Here is a 22,873-nt window from a genome sequence, read left to right on the forward strand (position 1 = left end):
GGGCGCCCTGCCCAGTGCCACAGTTCTGTCCTACCTTGAAGGGGAAAGCAGAATCATTTTTTCCTAAGGAGACAGAGCTTTCCTTCTTCCTTCCTTTTCTTTCCTAGGATTGATTTATTGTTTTGAAAGGCAAAGTGACGCAGAGAGACAGAGATCTTCCATCCATGGCTTCACTTCCCAAATGGCTGCAACCGCCCAGGCTGGGCAAGCCCGAAGCTGGAGGCCACGTGGGTGGCAGGGGCTCAGGGTCATCTGCTGCTGCCTTCCCAGGAGCATGAGCAGACATGGAGACTTGGAAGGAAAGGAGGCAGGATTCAAACTTGGGCTCCACTGTGGGATATCAGTGTGGCAAATAGCTGCTTAACCCACTGTACCACCACGCCAGCCTCTTCTTCCTTTTATTCTTTCACTTCTTTTTTATTTCCTTCTCTCCAAAGGCTGCAATGGCCAGGGCTGGACCAGGCTGAAGGCAGCAGTCCATCTGGACCTTCCGCCTGGGTGCAGGGACCCAAGCGCTTGGGCCCTTTCCCATCACTTTCCCAAGTCCATTAGCAGGCACCTGGTTTGGCAGTGGAGCAGGGAGCTGGCACTCACACGGGATGCCAGCAGCACAGGTGCCAGCTTCCCCTGATGTGCCACAACACTGGCCTTTATCTTCATTTTTTAAAAAGATTTATTTTATTTTATTTTTATTGGAAAGTCAGATATACAGAGAGGAGAAGAGACAGAGGAAGATCTTCCATCCGATGGTTCACTCCCCAAGCGGCTGCAACGGCTGGACCTGAGCCAATCCGAAGCCAGGAGCCAGGAGCTGCCTCAAGGTCTCCCCTTTTGGGTGCAGGATCCCAAGGCTTCGGGCCGTCCTCGACTGCTTTCCCAGGCCACAGGCAGGAGGCTGGATGGGCAGCAGGGCCGCTGGGATGAGAACCGGCACACATATGGGATCCCAGGCATGCAAGGTGAGAACTTTAGCTGCTAGGTTATCACGCCGGGCTCATATCTCCATTTTTTTAATGTTAAACCTTGAAAACTGTTATGGATTTTTTGGATTTGCCCAAGAGAAATTAAACTTAAAAAGTGGGATACAAAATGTGGGATTATATGTAACAGTGGTTATCTCAGAGTGCTTGAAAATGTACGGTGGCTATTGTCTTTCATAAATAAAAAAATCAGAAGCCCGAGTTGGATCGTGTCTTAACACGCTGATTTAGTTTGGTAGACAAAGTCACCTGTGGGAGGGTGTCTTCGGATGAAAAGAGGGAGACCGGCTATCTAACTAGGAGCAGGTCTGCCCTCCTGTGGCCATATGGAGCACTGCAGCCTGGTGCCTCAAAAAGTACTGCTGACTGCAGGCTGCAACAAAAACAAAAATAACAAAAAGCTCGGCCTTACTTCTTTTGAAGGTTCCATGGAGCCTAAGCATGGATCCTTTAATGGCTGCCCTACCTTCCACTTCCCAAGGACCATAAAACATTTGCAATCTCCTGTCTGATGAATTAGCTAATTTAACTCTCATCCTGGCTTCTTGACCCCTGCTCCTCTTCAGCGCTGGAGCCAGGGCACCTGCTGAGCCCACTCAGTGTCTGCTTCTTGCTGTTGAGGCTGGAGGGGAGGCCCGGAGCAGCAGAGGAGACCAGAGCAACTTCTTTATATTGTGACCAGGTCCAGCATCCCCGTTCCCTCGCTCCTGCTGCCAGTCTTCCTGGTGACAGAAATGACACATGGGAGAGCTGCCATGGATGCAAAGAGCGTCAGGGAGCAAAACCCAAGATGTTCTTTCCTTCTTACACCACTGGGGGCGCCAGCATGAAGCTGCATGAAGACTTCAGGATGGGAAATCCAACATGGCTGTGGTCCTGGCCCTCCGCAAATGGCCACAGGGCCTTGGGACCATCCCTTGGCCTCATCTGTAGAAATGAGAGCGTTGGACTGAGCAGGCTTCTGGACGCATCAGCTCTGCTTTTGTATGGCTGATGCCATCTTGTGGAGCTCCTCCTGACATTTCTGTTGATGGATTTGTCAGTGCCTGACCACGGCCAGGCAGATGGGGTGGCCTTAGATACCCTTGTCGCCTCTCAAATGGCCTCATGGTGAAGTGACATCTGTATTAGCCACTGGCTTGTCACATAGTACCGAGCCCAACACTCAGAGGCCTAAGGCAGCAACATTTATTATCTCACAGGGCAGGAACTTGGCTGTGATTTGGCTGGTTCTTCCAGGTCACAATTCCTTTAAGCCTTTTTTTTTAAAAGCTTATTTATTTAACAGAGAATGCCTATCTGCTGGTTTGCTATCTAAACGCTCATCATCACTGGGGTCTCCGCCGTGGGTGGCAGGGTCCCAGCTGCCTGAGCCGTGGTGACCGCCTTCCAGGGCTTGCCGCAGCAGCAAGTTGGAGTCAGGAGCCGGAGCTGGGAGCCAACATGAGGTGTTTACAGAGACAATGAGCCCCTTGGTCCCAAAGGGCATGTTATTAACAAGACAGGACCCAGACTCCATTACCCTACCTTGGGCTGGCCACAGGGAACACTCGGTGCTTCTTGCTGTTTGTTTTATTCTGTTTTTAAGATGAATTTCATCTATTTATTTGAAGGGCAGAGTTATGGACAGAGGGGGAGAGAGAAAGACAGATTAAACTCTTCTATCCACTGACTCACTCCCCAAATGCCGCAAGAGACAGAGCGGGAACAGTACAATGCTAGCAGCCAGGAGCTTCTTCTGGCTCTCCCGCGTGGGTGCAGGGGTCCAGGCATGTGGCCATCTTCTGCTGCTTTCCCAGGTGCAATAGCAGGGAGCCTAATCAAAAGTGGGGCGGCCAGGACTTGAACCAGCACTCCTGTGGGATGTTAGCACTGCAGATGGTGGCTTAACGCACTCCAGTATGATGGTCCCCCCCCTTAAATGTTTTTTTTTTTTTTTTTTTTAATGGTTTAGGTGCTTCATCTATTTGTCAGAGAGAAAGAACGGAGTGAGAGAGATCTCCCACCTGCTGATTCACTCCACAAATGCCTGCAACAGCCAGGGCTGGGTCAGGACCAAACCAGAACCTGGGAGTTCTGACTGGACTGCATATGTGGGTGTCAAGGACCCGACTGCCTGAGCCATCACCTGCTCACCCCCTGCCCCATGGTGCATGTTAATAGGAAACAGAGGTCAAATTCAGGTACTGATGTGGCACCCCAAGTGGTGGCTCCGTGGCTATGCTAAATGCCTACCCTGGCTTTGCCAAGAATCTGTTTCCTAGGCCTTCGCCGCTTTTAGAAGCCTCTAGGAGTTTCTGGCATTCCTTGACTCAAGGCTGCCTTCCTTCTTTCAGACCAGCAGGAGTGGGCCATGCCCCCCTCACACGGACTCTGTCCTACCCTCCTCTGCCACCAGCTCCATCCCTGGAGAGCCCAGGGAGGTGCCAGCTTGGCAACTTGGTTCACTCTGATGCTCTGTCGCCAGGTTCTGGGCATCAGGGTGTGCACATCAGCCAGCGGCCACAAACAGGAAAAAAAAATACTGTGCAGGTGGGAGGTGCAGAAGGGGGCGTGGGTGCTTGGCTCGGTGCTGAAGATCCACAGGTGCCCAGGGCCTGGCTTCCGTTCCTGACTCCAGACACCGGCAGACACGCTTCCAGAGACAAGAGTATTTTTCCAAAGCTGGATTTACCCACTGAAACAGGATTGTGACTGTGGTCGTACAACTCAGTGAATGTACTCAGATTGTTGAATTGTATATGGAAAATGATGGATTTTGGGGCCCAGTGCTGTGGCCTAGCAGCTAAAGTCCTCACCTTGAATGCGCCAGGATTCCATATGGGCTCTGATTCTAATCCCTGCAACCCTGCTGCCCATCCAGCTGCCTGCTTGTGGCCTGGGAAAGCAGTCAAGGATGGCCCAAAGCATTGGGACCCTGCACCTGTGTGGGAGACCTGGAGGAAATTCCTGGCTCCTGGCTTCAGATCAGCGGAGCACCAGCCATTGCGCTCACTTGGGGAGTGAATCATCGGATGGAAGATCTTCTTCTCTGTCTCTTCTCCTCTTGGTATATCTGAATTTGCAATAAAAATAAATAAATCTTAAAAAAAAAGAAAAGAAAAGGATGGATTTCATGATATATGACACCTCAGGGAAGTTGTTTAAAATGAAAGCTGGGGCCCAGCGCAATAGCATAGTGGCTAAAGTCCTTGCCTTGAACGCCCTGGGATCCCATATGGGCACTGGTTCTAATCCCAGAAGCTCCACTTCCCATCCAGCTCCCTGCTTGTGGCCTGGGAAAGCAGTCGAGGACGGTCCAAAACCTTGGGACCCTGCACCCAAATGGGAGACCCGGAAAAGGCTCCTGGTTTAGGATTGGCGCGTACCGGCCCGTTGCGGCTCACTTGGGGAGTGAAACATCGCATGGAAGATCTTCCTCTCTGTCTCTCCTCCTCTCTGTATATCCACCTTTCCAATAAAAATTAAAGATAAATCTTTAAAAAAAAAGAAAGCTAACTTTTAAGAAAGAAGTTTTATGAGCATTGTAAACATTAAATTACTAATGAAAAAAAGGGGTCTCACAAAGAAGCTCAGGAAGTTTCAGAGAAAGTTCATTCCAATATTCAAGGAACAAATAATTCCAGTCTTGTACAGACGTTTCAGAAAATGGGAAAAGAGCTCATTTTTGAGCCATCATTACTTTGCCAACAAATTCCAACAAGGACGGGATGAGAAGAAGAAAATTACAGACCAATCTCACGCAGAGGCAAAAATTCTAAACAAAATGTCCGCAAATACAACCAGTGACACAGAAAAGGATCCGCATCGTTACCGAGATGATGTATTCTGAGAAACTAGCGTTAGTTCAAGATCAGAACATTAGTTCATGTCAATCCCACAGTAACAGATTAAAGGATAAACTGAGATCAGCATTTCTGACAGCAGGGAAAGGGCATCTGGTCACCCAGTGTCTACTGGGATGAAACCTCGCAAGAACAGCAAATTAGGCACACATGCTGATAGGAAAGGGAACCTGTGAATATAGAGGTAAAATATTTAACCAAGTGCCAGCAAAGCAAACCCAACAAGATGCAGCCAGGTTACACACCCTCGCTAGTTAGGAATGATCCCAGGGATGCAAGCTGGCTTAACCAACCTACATCAGCTCATGTAAAGCGTTAGCAGGATTTTCCTGACAGATGCTGAAAAAATATTTGACAAAATACAATCAAACATCCCAAACACTTGGGACAGAAGGGAACTCGCTCAAGCTAATGAAAGTTGTCTCTGAAAATGCCACAGGTAGCATCCAGCGTGGTGGCGAGAGGCTGACTGTTCTCCCTGAAAGGTGGGGAACAAGAACCCTCTTCTCATTGCTTGTATTCAGTGCGCTAGGACTGACAAATCCGCTTTGCTAGGTATCAGAATATAAGCTCATCATACAGAAAGCAATTGTATTTCTATAAGGTAGCTATAAATGAAATTCTGGAAACAGCTTTTGTTTAGAACAGCACCAAGGGAATGAAAGGCAGGAATAAAACACAAAAGAAGAGCAACACTTGGAAGCTGAAAATAATGAAAGAACCAAGAAGTCAAAGTGGATCTAAACAAATGGAAAGCCGCCCACGTTCCTGAGTGAAATGGTTTAATATTGTTACGATGGCAGTACCTCCCCCAATTCCTGTGCATATTCAATGCAATCACTATCAAAATCCTAGTTGATTTCTTGGCAGAAATGACCAGCTGATCTGAAAACTCACAGGAAAAAGTAAAGGATTCAGAAGAGGCAAGATAATCTGGAAGGGAAAAAAGCTAGAGAACTGATTTTCTGATTGCTAAACTTAACCGTCAAACTAGGGTAATCATGACATGATCTTTGATATGGAACAATGGGGTAGAATACAAAGTCAAGAAAAAGGCCATGATGTGTAGAGTCCATTGATTTTGACTAGCGTGTCAAAACAACAATGGGGTAGTAACTGCTTCCACACAGTGATTCTGGGATAACTGGTTATCCACAAGTAGATACAAATGTACATGGAGGGGCTGGCATCATGGTGCAAGTCTCCACCTGCAGCCCATATGGGTCCAGGTTCAAATCCCACTGCTTCTGGTGCAACCCCATGCTAATGAACGTGGGAAAGCAGCCAAAGGCAAGCCAAGAACTTGGATTCCTGCTACCACATGAGACATGAGAGACCTGCGTGGAGTTCCAAGCTCCTGGCTTCAGCGTGACTCACTGTGGCCACTGGGGTGTAAAACTGGTGGATGAAAGATCTCACTCTTGCTCTCTCTCACTCACTCTCACTTTCTCTCTTCCTCTCTCGAATTCTGCCTTTCAAATAAATAAAATTCACATGGAATGAAGAACAAAGTTGGACCCACATCTCACACTCTTTAAAATTTTAACTTCAAAATCAATCACAGCCTAAATGTAAGAACTAAAACCGTAAAGCTCAGAACACATAAATTCTAATCTATGTGTCCTTGGATTAAACAATAACTTCTGAACTATGACCAAAAGAGTACAATTACAGAAAAAGGGATAAACTGGATATCACCAAAATGTTAAAATTTTGTTCTTCAACAAGTATCATCGGGGAGTGAAAAGGCAACTCCAATCTGGGAGCAAACTTTTATACGTTATACATCTGACAAGACACCTGTGTCTATAATAGAGAAAGTAAAACTTCTGCAAATACTCCTGCAACTTGGTAATGAAAAAGAGGGGTAGAGGTGGTTACACAAGGATTTAGGTTGCTTGCACCTGCTTCCCATACAGGAGTACCAGTTCAAATCCCAGACCCTCTGGTGCTTATTAATGCATCTTGGGAGGTAGTGTATGATGGCCCAAGCACTTGAGCCGCTTCATCTTCTAGATGGAGATCCTGGCTCCTGGTTTTACCCCAGCCCAGCACCTGGATGTTACAGCTACTTTGGAAATAAGTGTATAGATGTCCAAGTGTGCTTGGACATCTACTGGTGAAAGGGAATTTTTAGTGGCCACCCCTGGGAAGGCAAGAGATGAAGAGGTACATTTTGATGAAGATGGTGCAGATGTATAGTGGTTTGGACTGTTAACAGTGTCACATGAGGACATTAAGTGAGAATAAATATTTTTAAGTAAATCTTGCATATTTTTAGGGTGAATTTCAGGTCCAGTTCACATTGGACAGGGTAAATTGTATGCTATGTGAGTTATATGCTGTATTAGTCCACTTTCTGTTGCTGTAACAAAATAGTTGGAGCTGGTAAAGAAAAGTGGGTGGCTTGTGCTGTGGCATAGCAGTTGAAGCTGCATTCTGTAATGTTAGCCACCTATTTGGACAGATTTGAGTCCTGACTGTTCCACTTCCAAACCCGCTCCCTTTAAATGGCCTAAGAAAAGCAGCAGAGGATGGCTTAAGTGCCTGGGTCCCTGCACCTACGTGAGGGACCTAGAAGAGGCTTCTGGCTCCTGGCTTCAGCCTGTTCAATACCTGGCCATTGTGGCCATGAGGGGACTGAAGCAGCGGATCGAAGATTCTCTCTCTAAAGCAAATAAGTAGAAAGCTTAAAACAAAAACAACAACAAAAAAAGAGGTTTGTCTAGTTCACAGTTTTGAAGGCCAGAAATCAAGATCAGTGGCCGCCCCATCTTTTGGCCTCTGAGGAGCGAAGCCTTGCCAGCATCACGACACAGCAGAGCCCAGAAAGGGAAGTGGCTGTGTGTGGGAGGGGCCGGGCGCAGGTGGCGGTCTTCCTTTATTACAGCCCTGTCTCTCCTGTAGATATTCCCTACCTCCAAACCAGGTACATTTCAATGAAAAGACTATTTTTCTGATGATGCAAGTACATCCCAGCACTCTCACAAGAATGAACTGAGGTCCCTTAAGTATTACGTTAGTCCTGAGAGCAGCACCCCTGGGGTCCAACCCACCTTCCCACTGCTAAAGACACCACTACCTGTTAATGTGGTCTCCAGCACAGGAATAGGAGGGGATGAAGTACCCCCTAACCACAGCATAGCTCAGCAAAACTGCTACACAAGAGTCTGGGACAGGAATTTGGGCCAGTGGTTTGGATGCTCACTGGGCCACTTGTATCTCCTGTTGTAATTTTTGGATTTGAAGCTTGGTTCTAACTCATGAGCACACGGCAGGCGCTGGGAGGCAACAGTGATGGTTCCTGCCAGCCACATGGCAGCCTTGGATTGTGCTTATAGCTCCCAGCTTTGACCTGGTCCAGCCCAGTCCATTGTAGGTGCTTGGAACAGTGAGCCAGTGAGTGGGACATCTCCTTTCTCTGTCTCTCTCTTAAATAAATAAGGAATTTAAAACAAGATTCCTGATAGCATTATGAAATAGTGGGTCCCCTTAAGCAGAGCTGGTGGGAATGGAAATTAGCGTAAGCACTTTGGGAAAAAGGCTGGCAGCATCCAGTTGTTGAGGATAGGCAGCCCTATGACACAGCATTTTCACTCTTGAATATATCCTCTAGGGAACCTTGTGCTCGTGTGTAGAAGGATGCATTTACAAAAATAGCAGCATTACTTGCAATAACTCTGAGATGGAAACAACCTAAATGTCTATCATCAGTATAATGTGTAAATTGCAGACTAGTCATGTGACGACAGCTTGCGGAGAAAGAACGTGAACGCTAAGAAACGGAGGTGAGATCCTGACCGGGCATGCTGATACAGGAGGGGGGCGCATCACTGCACCAAGCAACAGCCTCACAGATGGGGCTTTTAGAACCTCGGCAATGCTCTTCTCTGACCTGTTGTGAAGAGAATGCCATTTCCCTTGAAATTATTCTTGTTTTTTTTTTTTTTTTTTTTTTTTTTTTTTTGTCTTTTCTTCTATGTCATAAGATGGCAATAAAAAACCTCCAGGAAAAGTTTGAAATGTGCTCATATTTTCCACCTAGATAAAGCTGTATTATTCATAGCCAGTTGGAGTGAAGCAGGGAGAAATCCATGTCCTCACACAGAATGCTGTCCCCGCCACCCCGACCCAGGAGTTGATATGCTGCAGTATAGACAAAAGAACTCATTACCGCGACACCTTGCAATGGGAACATATGTTGAAATGTAAGTAGCTTCAGGAATTAATGGAGGACAGATCTCAAATGGCGATACATAGGATAAATTCCTAACCTTCCGAGGCAGATGTCAAACAGGGTAATTGGATTCTCCTCAATATGCTTCTTGTTGCTGCTGTCAGCGAGAGAACTGGACTGGATCGATGGAGGCGCTGACCCGCGAAGGCGGATCTCATCTTCTCTGGTAACTACACGAGACACGATTCTTCCCCAGAGGGTCGCCGTCTCAGCTTGAGGACAAGGCGCTGCGGCCAGCGCTGACCATGCCTTGGTGGTTCTTGGCAGCTCCCTGATTCCTGCTTTCAAATCACCTACAGTGCAGCTGGGAAGACAAAAGTGACCCACCCACCCCCATCAAGATGATTTAGACTTTGTCTTACATATTTTCTGTTTTCAAGGTATTCGTGGAGAAAATATTGGCAGATATTACGCCAGAGAAACTTACAAAACAATAAAGAAAAATACAACCAACCCGACAGAAAAATGGACAAAAGACCTGGATAGGTAGTTCACAGAAAAAAAAATCCAAATGGAAGAAGCATATGAGAAAGTTGCTCCACTTCACTTAAAACCAAGACTTGTAGATCAAAGCCATAAGGTTTTTCTCATCATCTCAGGTTCACAAATAGGAACAGAGGGTATGGAGAAAAAAAATATGACTTATTGCTGGTAGCAATGTAAACTAGTGTTTATTAATTCCTAATTAATGCTGCTGATCACATTACAAAAACCTTTTTGAAGAACAAGTTGACAGTATCAACTAAAAAAATTGCATATCATTTCAGTGTTAGGAACTTAGTTCGTGGAGGAAAGCTCACTTAACCGTATGCCCAGGGAGAGCTAGGGAAGACACGAGTGACATTAATTGGTTCCCTGGAGCAGAACTGAGTGACTGGGGACCATGCAGGAGGAATGGGTTGGAGATTAGAGAGAAAGAGGTGGAGACATTTTTTGTCCTCCCTATATGTTTGACTCTCAAATCATGTAAATATAGATTTCTTTTTTTTTTAAAGATTTATTTTTATTACAAAGTCAGATATACAGAGAGGAGGAGAGACAGAGAGGAAGATCTTCCGTCCGATGATTCACTCCCCAAGTGAGCCGCAATGGGCCGGTGCGCGCCGATCAAATGCCAGGAACCAGGAACCTCTTCTGGGTCTCCCATACGGGTGCAGAGTCCCAATGCATTGGGCCGTCCTCAACTGCTTTCCCAGGCCACAAGCAGGGAGCTGGATGGGAAGTGGAGCTGCTGGGACTAGAACCGGCGCCCATATGGGATCCCAGGGCGTTCAAGGCGAGGACTTTGGCTGCTAGGCCACGCCGCCGGACCCAGATTTGTTAAAAATATCAAAAGGAAAATCTAAGCTCACTGGAACATCATTATAGCAAAGAACTTAAAATTACCCACATGCCCAGGGGAAGTGACAAGTTAAATAAATGTAGGATGTGGAATACTATGTAGCTATTTAAAGGGGTAAGACAAATTCCATTGGAATTATTTCCCAGATGATTATATCAAAAGTAAGGGAGAGTGAAAAAGAGATCAATTTTCCATTTGTTGGTTTGTTTCCTAAACGCCTGCACTAGCCAGGGCAGGGCCAGGCTGAAGCCAGGGGTCAGGAGCTCCATTTGGATCTCCCACCTGGGTGGAAGTGGGCCCTCATCTGCTCTTTCCCACCTGTGTTGGCAGGAAGCTGGATCAGCAGGTTGATGGAGCAGATATGGAATGTGGTTGTCCCAGTTTTGCAATATATTATTCCCCAGGTTTTAATTAGTTGATTGATATCAGTTGTTTAACCAAAGACAGGCATGTCGTAAAAAGTTACATGTCATATATTTGATAGAGTTTTGCTCACATCATTTTTTTCCTGGTCCTTACATTTGTTATTTAGTTATGCTTTAGATACATGAAAGATGACATTTTAGCAGCCTTCCAAAAAATAAAAGGAGCATTATTTTCCAGGGGTACAAGCGCTCCAGCTCACCTAAACTTGAACTAACTAGCTACACCATATCAGCTGGATCCCTGCACCCACACTGGAGGCCCAGATGGAGCTTTTGGCAGTTGGCTTCAGCTTGGTCCAGCCCTGGCTGTTGTGGGCATTTGGGGAGTGAATCATCAGGTGGAAACACTGTCTTTTTTTTTTTTTTTCTTTCAAACAAGAAGTAAAAGAGAACCACGAAGAAGAAGAGTGCAGGGCTGGCCTCCTTGCATTAGGAATAGACGTTGCACCTCGTTTGCTGTAGCTGGCGTCAGGTCTGAGTAACCAAAGGATGGCCTGAAGCCGATCTGTGTAAGGACACTGTTCCTAAAGCTGGGTCAGCCTGCCAATGAGTGTCCCAGATAGCTCAGACCCCATCACCAGAGGTGCACGCTACTCCCGGTTTCCTGAAAGCCTTCCAGACATGGTCTGTGTCTATGCCAGCACGCACAAATGTGTAGCCTTGGTGTTTGCCTCTGAAACATAGTGATAATGCGCCAATATAGCACCAGAGGTTAACATGGGGTTTCAATTTGACATTGTAGCTAGGAACCCAGGCAATGATGGAAGACTAACAGAAAAGCATGAAAAAACCGCAGGGACTCACGTGAAGGAGTTTCTGTTGATCAAATTTGGGGTAATCTGAGTATCAAAAATAGCAAGGGGAGTGGATGTTTAGCTTAATGGTTAAAATGCCCATACCCCGTGTCAGAGTACCTGAATTTGATCTCCAGCCCAGGCTTCTGATTCCGGTCTCCTGCTAATGCCCTGGAACACAGTGATGGCTCAACTGATTGAATCTCTGCCACTAGGATGAATGACCTGGGTTGAGCCTCTTCTCTCTCTCCCTCTCCCTGTCTCTCTTCCTTGATCTCTCTCTCTCTCTCTCTGTAAGTCTGACTTTCAAATACATAGATATATTAAATATATACATTTTGTAAAGTGTGTAGGCAATGGAATGCAAAGTTTGCTTTGATGAAAAAATAAAATTCATGTAGTTTTTTTCCGTAATATGCATTCCCCATGCTAATTTTCAAAATATTTATTTGCAAGAGTTACACAGAGAGGAGGATACTCACACACACACACATTGATCTTCAATTGGCTGGTACTCCCCAAAAGACCTCAACAGGACAAGGCCAGGTTGAAACCAGGGGCCAGAAGCTTCATCTGAGTCTCCCACATAAACGGCAGGGGCACAAGCAAGTGGTTCATCCTCTGCTGCTTTCTCAGGCTATTAGCAGGGAGCTGGATTGGAAGTGGGGCAGCCAGGACAAGGACCAGTGCCCGGATAGGATGCCAGTGTCACAGGCAAACTTTACCTTCCATGCCATGATTCTGGCCCTTCCATAAACATTATGATGTAACCTTGTACACCAAGAAGTGGGATGGCCATAGCATACAATCCTTATGGGTTTTTGATTTTTGAGAACTCTCTTTAATGTTTGTATCGTGTTCTAATTCCATCAGTAGTATACAAAATGAGAGATAGAATGGGAAGGAAGTCAAGTTGGAGCCTGAGGGGCAAACAGAAGACATCTGGTATACCTACTCACTCTGTGGTCCTTGGCAGATCACTGAAGTATGGCTAATACCTTCTCAGCATTGTAAGAAGTAAATGGGTATTCCTTGCGAAAAAAGTTGACTTAAACCTAAATAGTTATTATACCACTTCTATTTAATAAAAATTCTATCTGCTCAGTTTAAACCCATTCCTCTCACCTTACACAACTTTTAGTACAGTTTCTAGAACACAGGAGAGGATTTGGGGAATATTTGTCCAATGAAGGATTGATGGTGGCAGTGAGGATGGGGTAATGGTAGTCAGAGGATTTGGCCATAGCAGAATATCCAGGCATGCTGAGCTTGTCTTACTCTCCTTCTAGTAATGAATAAGACAATATGGAGAAAATGCATTGTTAATAAAAAGAATAATGAGAGGAATTTTTTAAAGGAAAATAATCAGGCTGGAATAAAGCCCTAAGAACGAGATCTGAGATGCCAGTGGACAAGGCTAAAGTCAAAGTAACACTGAGTGTGACACTCAGGTAGACTTTTTCTGGAGGAGGAAGAAGGTGCTCTGGGGCTTTTAAAGGAGAACTCAGAGGAAGGAAGGAAGGGGTTGGAGTCGGGGGCCAATGAGTGAGAAGGGAAGAATGGGGCAGGCAGTGACCTTTACTGCTTCCTAGAATGTCTCTCCAAACAGAAAGCATCTATTGATGAGCGGTAATTCATTCCTGCACTTGACATTTGGAGAAATCCTGCCGTGGGGTGGGTGGGGGCTGCTGCTGCTGCTGCCGCCTGCCTACTCCCAGATGGCTGGAAAGGGCTGGGTTTCTTTCCCCCTCATCTTCTGCTTTGCCGACAAGGGCTTTCAAGTGAGAATCCCTTGGCCTCAAAAGAACTCAAGAGGAAAACGAGCTGAAAACGAGCTTTCTGGGATGCAGATAGTGAAGGCTGGAGGAGGGGAGGATGTGGGGTCGAGTGGCAAGGCTTTTCTGATTGACCTGTACCTCACTGCTGTGTCCACCTTTGGAACCCTGCTGGCTTTGCATACAAACACCAGCGTCTCCCGAAGACTCCCTCTTCAAGGGGAAGCTGCTACGCCAGGGTGTGGGCCGACTCACAAGACCTCTGAACTCAAAACCAAAACCAAGCCCTGAGAAATAGCGTTTTCCTTGTTTCTTCCAGGGACACCCAGGTGGTCAAGGCCGTTTCCCTGCAGAGGGGGAGAGCAGGAGAGGCAAGGAGGGAGATGCAGTAGAAGGGGCCATGCTTTATTTTGGAATCTTTTTGTATTATTGGCCATGTTGTAGATTGGGTAGGATTTGTCTCCTCAAGGCAGCATGCAGCTGTTTCAACTCTGATGTCATAATGTTAATGGCTGATTGATGAAGGCTGGGACTTGATCTAAAGGCGTTGTCTGAGAGGTGGAGCCTGCGGGAGGTCTCTGAGTCACTAGGGGCGTGCCTTGGAAGGGTGGTTCTGGCTACAGGTGTATTTCAGTTGCAAGCACTTAGCTAAGCTCTCTCCTTCCTGACTCACTATGTGCTTGCCTCCGCGGCACTGGCCTTGACCAGCCTGCACCAGATGCCTGACCGTGGGGCGCCCGATCCAGCGAGCTGAACGAATCCTTCTCTTTTCCGAAGAATTTTCCCTCAGGTATCTCAAAGGAATGAAGAACAGATTAATATGAGGCCCTTTGGGGAATATTTGCAATGTAATTTAGCAGCTTTTAAGGAGTCTGAAAGAAACACGTTTAAATTCTAGAAAAAAGAAAATGTATGGCTCCAAAACTTCAGAAAAAAGTTAATGAACAATTGCGCTACATGTTTCTAAACTAAAATTCTGTATCAGTTTTGCAAATTATTCAAATTTTTATTTGTAAAATTGTATTATATTTGAAAACTGCAGGTTTCTTTTTCTCAGTTCATGAACATACGTAAATGATTGCTGAGATGTCACAGCCGCATTCCAAATTAGATGTGTTATTCAGAGGCAGATAATTTGAAAAACCAAATTATGAAAATTCTTTCAAATATTTAAAAACTTATTCATTTGCAAGGCAGAGTCTTCGAGAACTCCAGCCTACTGGCTCACTCCCCACGTGCCTGAAATAGACCTGAAGTAGGGTGAAAGCCAGAGGGACCCAGCCCCTTGAGCCATCTACCTGCTCAGAGATGCCTTAGGAAGGCAGGCACTGGCAGCAGAGCCAGGTCTTGAACCCTGGCACTCCAGTGTGGGATATAGGTATTTTAATCAGTCGCTTAACTGCTAGGCCAAATACCAAATCCTTTTAATGGTTTGCAACAAAAACAGCTACACTTTATGTAAGCTGAAGGTACATTGCACAACACTTGGTATGAAGTAGGGCAAGGATTCTCAATGTAAGAAGAGTGTCTGTGAGATCCTACCGTGGTAATTCTTGCAAACATCTTCCTGCAAGGATGTTCAATTCAGTGTGGTTTATAGGAGCAAATAAGTAGAAACAAGCTAAATCGACATCACTTGGGAATCCTTTTCACAAATGGTATCACGAGGTAGATACTGAATGGCTACTGAAAGTGAATTTATGGGAGAATAATGATTTAGGAGAATGTTCAAGATATATTAAAATATAAAACGGTTTGTGCACTATGATTGTTCTTATTTATAAGCAAGAAGCATCCCTAGGAAAAAAAAGAGATTGGCAGCCTAGTCATCTACATGATGACAATCAGGGCTTGTCTCTGGGAAGTGAAATTACAAGTGAGTTGTTTTCTTCTCTTTGCAAAAAAGTCTCTGTTTCCAGCCGTGAGTTTTTGTTGTTTCTGAAAATCAGGGGGATGTGTGTTGTGATGATAGAAACCCCTTACTACTTTGGTTGGCTCTGTCCCTGCTAACACAACTACACCAAAGCAGCCTCTGGGTGGGATGAATGCGGTCTGTTTGCATTCTCCTCCCTCACATCTGAGGTGGAAGGCCACTGGAATATCATTCAGGTGTTGCCTGGATAATGGCAACAAACTCCCATTGTTAAAGTAGTTAGAATGCACTGCTTCACAAATAAATTGAATTCTGCAATATTTCAGTGTCTTCTCCTTATAGCTGGGATAGGATCTGGAGCCTTTGTCAGTCTGCCCCTACTGCTCAATTCCCTGTGCATCCCCAGGGTCAGCCGTAGCTCCTGCTGGGCTGTAGCACGAACTGCTGAAGCCTCAAAAGGGAAGCACAGTTAGTGTTGAGGACAGTGCCTATAGCATATCCTCATGCATGAAAAACTCAAAAACATATGGATTTTAATCTGTATTCATACACAGAAGTTTCTGGGACAAGGCATGAGCCAGGGATGGGAACAGACTGTGCAGGGCCAGATTCCAACACCTGCCAGCGAGAGTTGGGACTGGGGGCAGGCTGGGTCAGGCCAGGCTATAGCATCCGAAGGCAAAGGCCCAAAGACAGGTGAGGGACTATACCAAGCTGGGTCAGAACAACCACTGGCACATGTGAGATGTATGGTTGGGAACAGGCTGGTTAGGAAGTAAAGGGGATGCCCTGGCTGGGTTGTGATTTCCACTGGTGAGTGAGAGGGCCAGAGAGGGGGCTGCTGTCTAGTCTGAACATGGCTGAAGTGTCCCTCGGCACAAGTGTGAGCTGAGTCTGCGGCAGCCCAGACTGGGCTAGACTTCAGCACCAACTGTTGCTCATGAGAACCAGGGACAGGCTGGGTAAGGTCTCTGCTCCTGATGAGCTACAGGTAAGCTGTATCTGGGTGTGGACCAGGCTTGGGTGGGCTGTAACACCGAACAGTAAACCCGAAATGGGTGAAGGCCAATCAGGAAAGGCCACTATTCCTGCTAGGACAGGAGGTGTACTAAGTAAGGCAGGCTCATGGATCTACCAGTGTGCGCGAAATCTGGCATTGGGAGATGAAAGAGCTTGGGAAACTCCTCTGTCTAGACACAGTCCCTGCAGGTGAGCGCAAGAACCAAGATAGAGAGCAGCCCAGACCAAGCCAGGGAACAGTACCCACTGGCATACATTTGGTGCAGGTTGGAGGCAAACCAGGCTGGGCCAGTTCATATCACTCACTGGCAAATCTGAGCACCAGAATGGAGTGTGGGTCGAACCAGGTTGGGTCACAACAGAAACCAGTTCACATGAGGGCCAAGACTGGGGGCTGGCTGGGCCGTGTTAGGCGGTAGCCCCCACCAGCGTGAACTAGAATCAGGGCTGGGGCATGGTAGAGCCTTGAATGTTGTGTGTGAGTCCAGGTCCTCCCTTAAAGAGATTGCCACTGTTCTGCTGTGTTCTGCCGACCGCTACTGACCCTGCACACTTCCTGGGTCTTTGGATGGCTGGAATGTGGTCCTTCCCCACCCCCAGTGCCTGCCATTATGCAGCGCATGTGGTGCTCCAGTCTGAGTAGCAGAGTGATGTAGGACTATATAGTGACTGGGACTTTTTGTTCCCTGCGTTGTTTTAATATCTGCCTTGGCTATGTTTTCTTCTAGAAATCTGTGTCCTGGGTATGCATTTGCCTTTGGGAGAGCTGTCCATCTGGGTTTGTTTGATTGGAAAAGGCTGTCTTGTGTTTAAAGCTACAGTTGTCCGTGATGAAGAATAGGCCTGTGGATGGGGTTTTCTAGTACCCAGATTGCACGGAGCCTCTGGGGCTTAGGCGAACGCAGGAGGCATGTGGTGTGTGGAGTCATCTGGTGTTCTGAGACACCCTGTGTGTCCCCACGCTCTGGCAAGGAGACCTCGGAGCAGCCTGGGGCTGCCAGGCTCGTCTCATAGCACTTACAAATTTTAAAAAAATTCTTACTTGGAGGGTAGTTTTTAGATAGCATGTAATTTTGGGGGGGTAGTTTATTGACTCTCAAAGTAATATTTGTAATACTCCCAAATTCAGACTTGTATATATTGATAATTTTCCATCTGGCATTACTAGCAAATAAGGTGATTCACTCTGATTCTATAAAGAAACTTTCAAGGTACATCTTCGGAATGTATAGGGCCTAGCACAGTAGCCTAGTGGCTAAAGTCCTCGCCTTGCATGTGCCAGGATCCTATATGGGTGCCAGTTTGTGTCCCAGCAGCCCCGCTTCCCATCCAGCTCCCTGTTTATGATCTGGGAACACAGTCGAGGATGGCCTAAGGCCTTGGGATCCTGCACCCGCATAGGAGACTGGGAAGAAGCTCCTGGCTCCTGGTTTCAGATCGGCTCAGCTGTGATTGTTGTGGTCACTTGGGGAGTGACTCATCGGATGGAAGATATTCCTCTTTGTTTCTCCTCCTCTCTGTAAATCTGACTTCCCAATTAAATTTTTTTTTTAAATAAAGAATGCATGTATAATAAACTTTCCAGATTTTTCAAAAAAATTCCTGGGAGCAGGCGCTTAGCCTAGTGGTCAGAATGCTTGTGCCTCACCTCTGAGGGCCTGCGTGGATTCCGACTCTAGCGTTCTGCCCAGGTAGAGACTGGGAGGTGGCCGAGATGGCTCCAGCAGCTGGGTTCCTGGCACCCACACGGGTGGTGTGGGTTGTGTTCCTAACTCCTGACTTCAGCCCTGGCCACGCCCTGGCTGTTGCAGGCGTTTTGAACCAGTGGGTGGGAATGCTCTCTCTTTCTGGTTTTCTCGCTTTGCCTCTTTAACAGGCAAACAAACTATTGCTGTGAAGTAGGTGTTGCTGTCACAGTGCAACCAGTTAGGAAAATTTAGGAACTTGGCTGCAAGCACACATTGGAAGAATGCCAGAATGGGGATTTACTTTTTTTTTTTTTTAAATTTATTTAGGTTTTTTGAAAGGCAGGGGGCACAGAGTGGTGGGAGGGAGAAGAGAGAGAGAGAGAGAGAGAGAGAGAGAGAGAGAAAATCTTCCTTCTGCTGCTCTACTCTCCAAATGGCTCCCGTGACCAGGGCTAGATTAGACTGAATGCAAGCCAGCAATTCCATCTGGGTCTCCCACATGGATGACAGGAGCCCAGTTACTTATACCATCTTTTGTTGCTTCACAGGCCCATTACAGTAAGCTAGATCAGGAGTGAAACTGGTAGGACTTGAGCTGGTACTCAGGATGCTGGTGTTGTAGGCAGTAGTTTAGTCCACAACACTACAATGCCAGCCCTACCTGTTGTCTTTTTGACAAATGAGAGATTATCAAATATATTGTGAACCTTTTTTGATGAGTTAGTGACACAATCATGAACTTCACTGCTAACCTATTATGGAAGTACTGACTTAGCTGGGGTCTTTGATCACAGAATCAAATGATGCTTGTTCAAGCCAAAAAAGAGACAGCTAGGATGCTGCTAGGTCTTGGGAATGAACTGGAAATAACATTCAAGTCTATTTTGCCTTCCCTAACCTTCATCTCTGACCCAGTCTGCACGTCTATTTTCTTCTCTCTTCCTACAAACCACTCTGAAGGTTGGCAGTCCAGGGTGCTAAAGACCCTATCCCTCACACCTTGCTACTCTGCCTGTCTTTGGCTTTTGTCCTCTCTAAGAGAAGATGGCTGCTAGATCTTCAGGCATCTGATTCTCATTCCAGGCTGGAATGGAAGAGAAAGGTACATGGCTGTAGGAGGTTTCCTTTTGATTTGTGAGATGCTTTATGGCCAGTCAGATCCTGGAGCTTAGGATCCTTCAGGGATGTTGACATTGAATGATTACCCCCATCATTAAGGAATGTTTGTCAAGAAGACACAAGGCTGCCCAAGGGAAATGAGTGCCTGCGGGTGAGAGGTAACGACAAGAATGTCCGCATGCTTCTGTTCACAATGACTCCCGACTGCACATAACCAAAATGCCCATCAACACGAGGATGGATTAACTGTGATATTCATGGATTGCAGACCTCTTAAAAAAGAAAAGCAAGAGAGACCCACTCCAACCTGCAGCAGGTATCAAGTTGAACGCTAGGAGATAGAACAGGAGTATACACTGCAGTCCACGTGAAGTCAGCCAGAAGGGCATTTGCCTGTAGGAAGTGGTTTTTGACTAGAAACTTGTCATTCAGCTTGTAGATGTCCTCACTGGGTCACGCCACTGTTTTTCAATCCTGGTTGTACACCAGTGTCACTTTCGCTAAATTCGCAAATTATTCTTTTAAAATTTTGTTTGTGTATTTACTGAAGAGACAGAGACGGGCAGAGAGAGACATAAACAGGTAGACAGTGCTCCAAGCTGCTGGTTTGCCTCCATCCTAGAGGCTCCCCAGTAGCTAGGACTAGACTAGGGCTCAGGCTACAACTGGGAAATTCAACTCAGGTCTCCTACATTAGTGTCAGAAATCCAGTATGTTGAGCCACTGCCACTGCCTTTTGGGGGCCACATGAGCAGGAATCTGAAATCAGGATCAGGAGCCATGAGCAGAACCCAGGGAGTATGAAGAGGGAAATGGCATCTTAACTGCTGGACCAAATGCCTATCCCTTCCTCAGTCATCTTTATGGTTGGGTAACATTTCAATGTGCTTACTGTCAGATATTCAATTCCTGGGGGCTTTTTAAAAAAATGTGCATATCCTGGCCTGCCTCACATATGATGTCAGAGATGAGACATGGGTGTGACATGCAGGCAGGCATAGCAAGCACTGGTTTGGCTTCTTCTGGATTCTGGGTCTTCAATATGTGACAGGGATGGTGTAGGTTTACTACTGTTCAGATAAGTGGTTCAGGTTTTGGAAAATCAATGTGTCCCTTCCTTCTGATGAATCACTGTACTAGATAAAAACTCTCATTTGTGAGAGATAGAATAACAGAAAATCGAGAAAAAGCTGGCATGAAGCCTCGGGCCTGAAAACAAAAGTAGGCAGGGTGATGACATGATGCAATTTCTGATTTTATAAGTAGTACAAGACTGGTCACTAATGAAAACACTAAAAAGGTTGTAAGAAGGATGCAGTCCTTTATAGATTCTCTGAGCTACAAAGAGGTGGCAGGCAGATTTCAGCAGTGGTGGGTTTTGAGAAAATTAATCGAGACTATACTTACAGCTCCTGGGGCTTCTTCATATGCCAAGGTAGAATATCAGACTGTTTTATTAGCTTCAAGTAGCCGAAAAAGCTTACTAAACACTTGAACTAGCCAAGAGAGGCATAGAGGCACAAGGAAAAATGTCATTGTGCTGGACCACCATATCAAAGTGCTGTGTTTTTGAGTCTGAATACCATGTGATGTGTGAGTCAACAGCTCTCAGAGAAGTATGCTAGGACTAGATAAGGGTACAATGGAATAGGTAGAAAAATTTTGGCTTTTCGGATACTTTTAAAAATGTAATTTATTTGAAAGGCAGTTATGGCAGAGAGAGACAGAGAGAACGATTGAACTTTCGTCAGTTAGTTCATGCTCCAAATGTGCATAGCACTGGAGCTGCATCAAACTAAATCCAGGAACCAGAAATTCTATTTGATCTCCTATGATTGGCAGTGACTGGCAGAAACCCAGGTACCTGAGCCATCATCTGCTGTCTCCCAGGATGCACAGTAGCGAGAACCTGGCTTGGAAGCAGAGGCAGGACAATATGGTATGTGGGTGTCCAAAGTGGCAGCTTAACCTGATGTACCCCAACAGCTACCCATATTCGGGCTTTTTTATTCCTTTGTGTGTTTTTTGTGATGTTTACACAGTTGAGAAGGATGGATACCCAGGGGACCACTGATTAGGATGGGAAGGGACAGGAATGGGGGAAAGTGGATGAGACAATTGTTTCCATTATTTTTTTTTTTCTATCTATACCTGGAAGAAGGGAGAAGAGAAGGGAAGAGAGTTGTTCACAGCAGCCTAACTGCTTCAGTACCTGGGGATGTGGGACAGCCACTCAATGTCATCCCAGGGTCCCCAGTGTGAACATGTTCCAAGGGCACTGCTGAAGTGGTTTTGATAGTTCTGAGGTGTTATTGATTTCGTTGTTCCAAGGTTGAGGACATTCTTCTGAGGTTCATTGGCTGACATAGTCCACCGTATAGTCTCCATTTGCCCCCATGCAGGCTGTCAAAGCTTGGCCAGGAGAGTTGTCCAGTTTGTTCTGCCCTCCATGGTACTAGATGTCCTCTGTAAACCTCAGTGATTTGTCATACTCCCATGTACATCTGGGCATGCCATCCATTCATTTGGACTTTTTAATATGATGAAACTGATGCAAATATGCCTAATGCTTTTATTTTGTAAAATTGTATAGACCTAGCTCCAAAGCTGATAAGAAACCATTGTCCTGTTTTTTTTTTTTTTTCTTTAAGATTTATTTGTTTAGGGCCCGGCGGCGTGGTCTAGCGGTTAAAGTCCTCGCCTTGAAAGCCCCGGGATCCCATATGGGCGCCGGTTCTAATCCCGGCAGCTCCACTTCCCATCCAGCTCCCTGCTTGTGGCCTGGGAAAGCAGTTGAGGACGGCCCAATGCATTGGGACACTGCACCCACGTGGGAGACCCGGAAGAGGTTCCAGGTTCCTGGCATCGGATCGGCGCGCATCGGCCCGTTGCGGCTCACTTGGGGAGTGAATCATCGGACGGAAGATCTTCCTCTCTGTCTCTCCTCCTCTCTGTATATCTGGCTGTAATAAAATGAATAAATCTTTAAAAAAAAAAAAAAAAAAAAAAAGATTTATTTGTTTAAAAGTCAGGGGAAGATAAAGGCGGGGCGGGGGGTGGGAGGAAGGGTGAGAGAGAGATAAAGAGGTTTTCATCCTCTGTTTTACTTCACAAATGTCTACAACAGCCAGGTCTGGGTCAGGCTGAAGCCAGGAGACAGAAGTTCCATTTAAATCTCCCACACAGAAGCAGGGACCCAGGCACTTGGGTCAACTTGCACTATCTTTCCAGGTCACTAGCATGGAGCTGGATGAGAAAGGGAGCAACCAGGCCCTGAGCCAGTGCTCATATGGGATGCTGGTGCCAAAAGCAACATACCTGCTTTGCCATAATGTGGGCCCCCACAACGTCCATTAGAAGGTGTGTGGTAAAGCAAACTGTGCTACATCCATAAGAAATTATTGGTAACTGCATCTAGTTGAGATGTATTCCAGGGTAGTAACGCTTGGTGAAAAAGGAAAGCCTGAAAGCTTCTGTGTTGCACGATTCCATTTGCGTAACACTCTATAAGCAAAATAATTCAGATGAAGAACAGATTGTATCAACATAAACTCCCCACTTGTGGTGCTGTGCTGTAGTTTTGCATTAGTCGAGATTGGGTGAAGAGTCCATGCTATACTGGTATTACAACAATTGCTCTGTATTATTTCATATGACTGCACATGGATTTACAATTCTCTCAAAATTTAATTTAAAAAAAAATCAAATAAACCTAGACTGCCAGTGCTAGAAAAATAGAAAGGGACACAGCAACATTGGCATTGATTTTTATCCA

The sequence above is a fragment of the Ochotona princeps genome, chromosome 11, assembly GCF_030435755.1.
Source record: "Ochotona princeps isolate mOchPri1 chromosome 11, mOchPri1.hap1, whole genome shotgun sequence".
NCBI lineage: Eukaryota > Metazoa > Chordata > Mammalia > Lagomorpha > Ochotonidae > Ochotona > Ochotona princeps.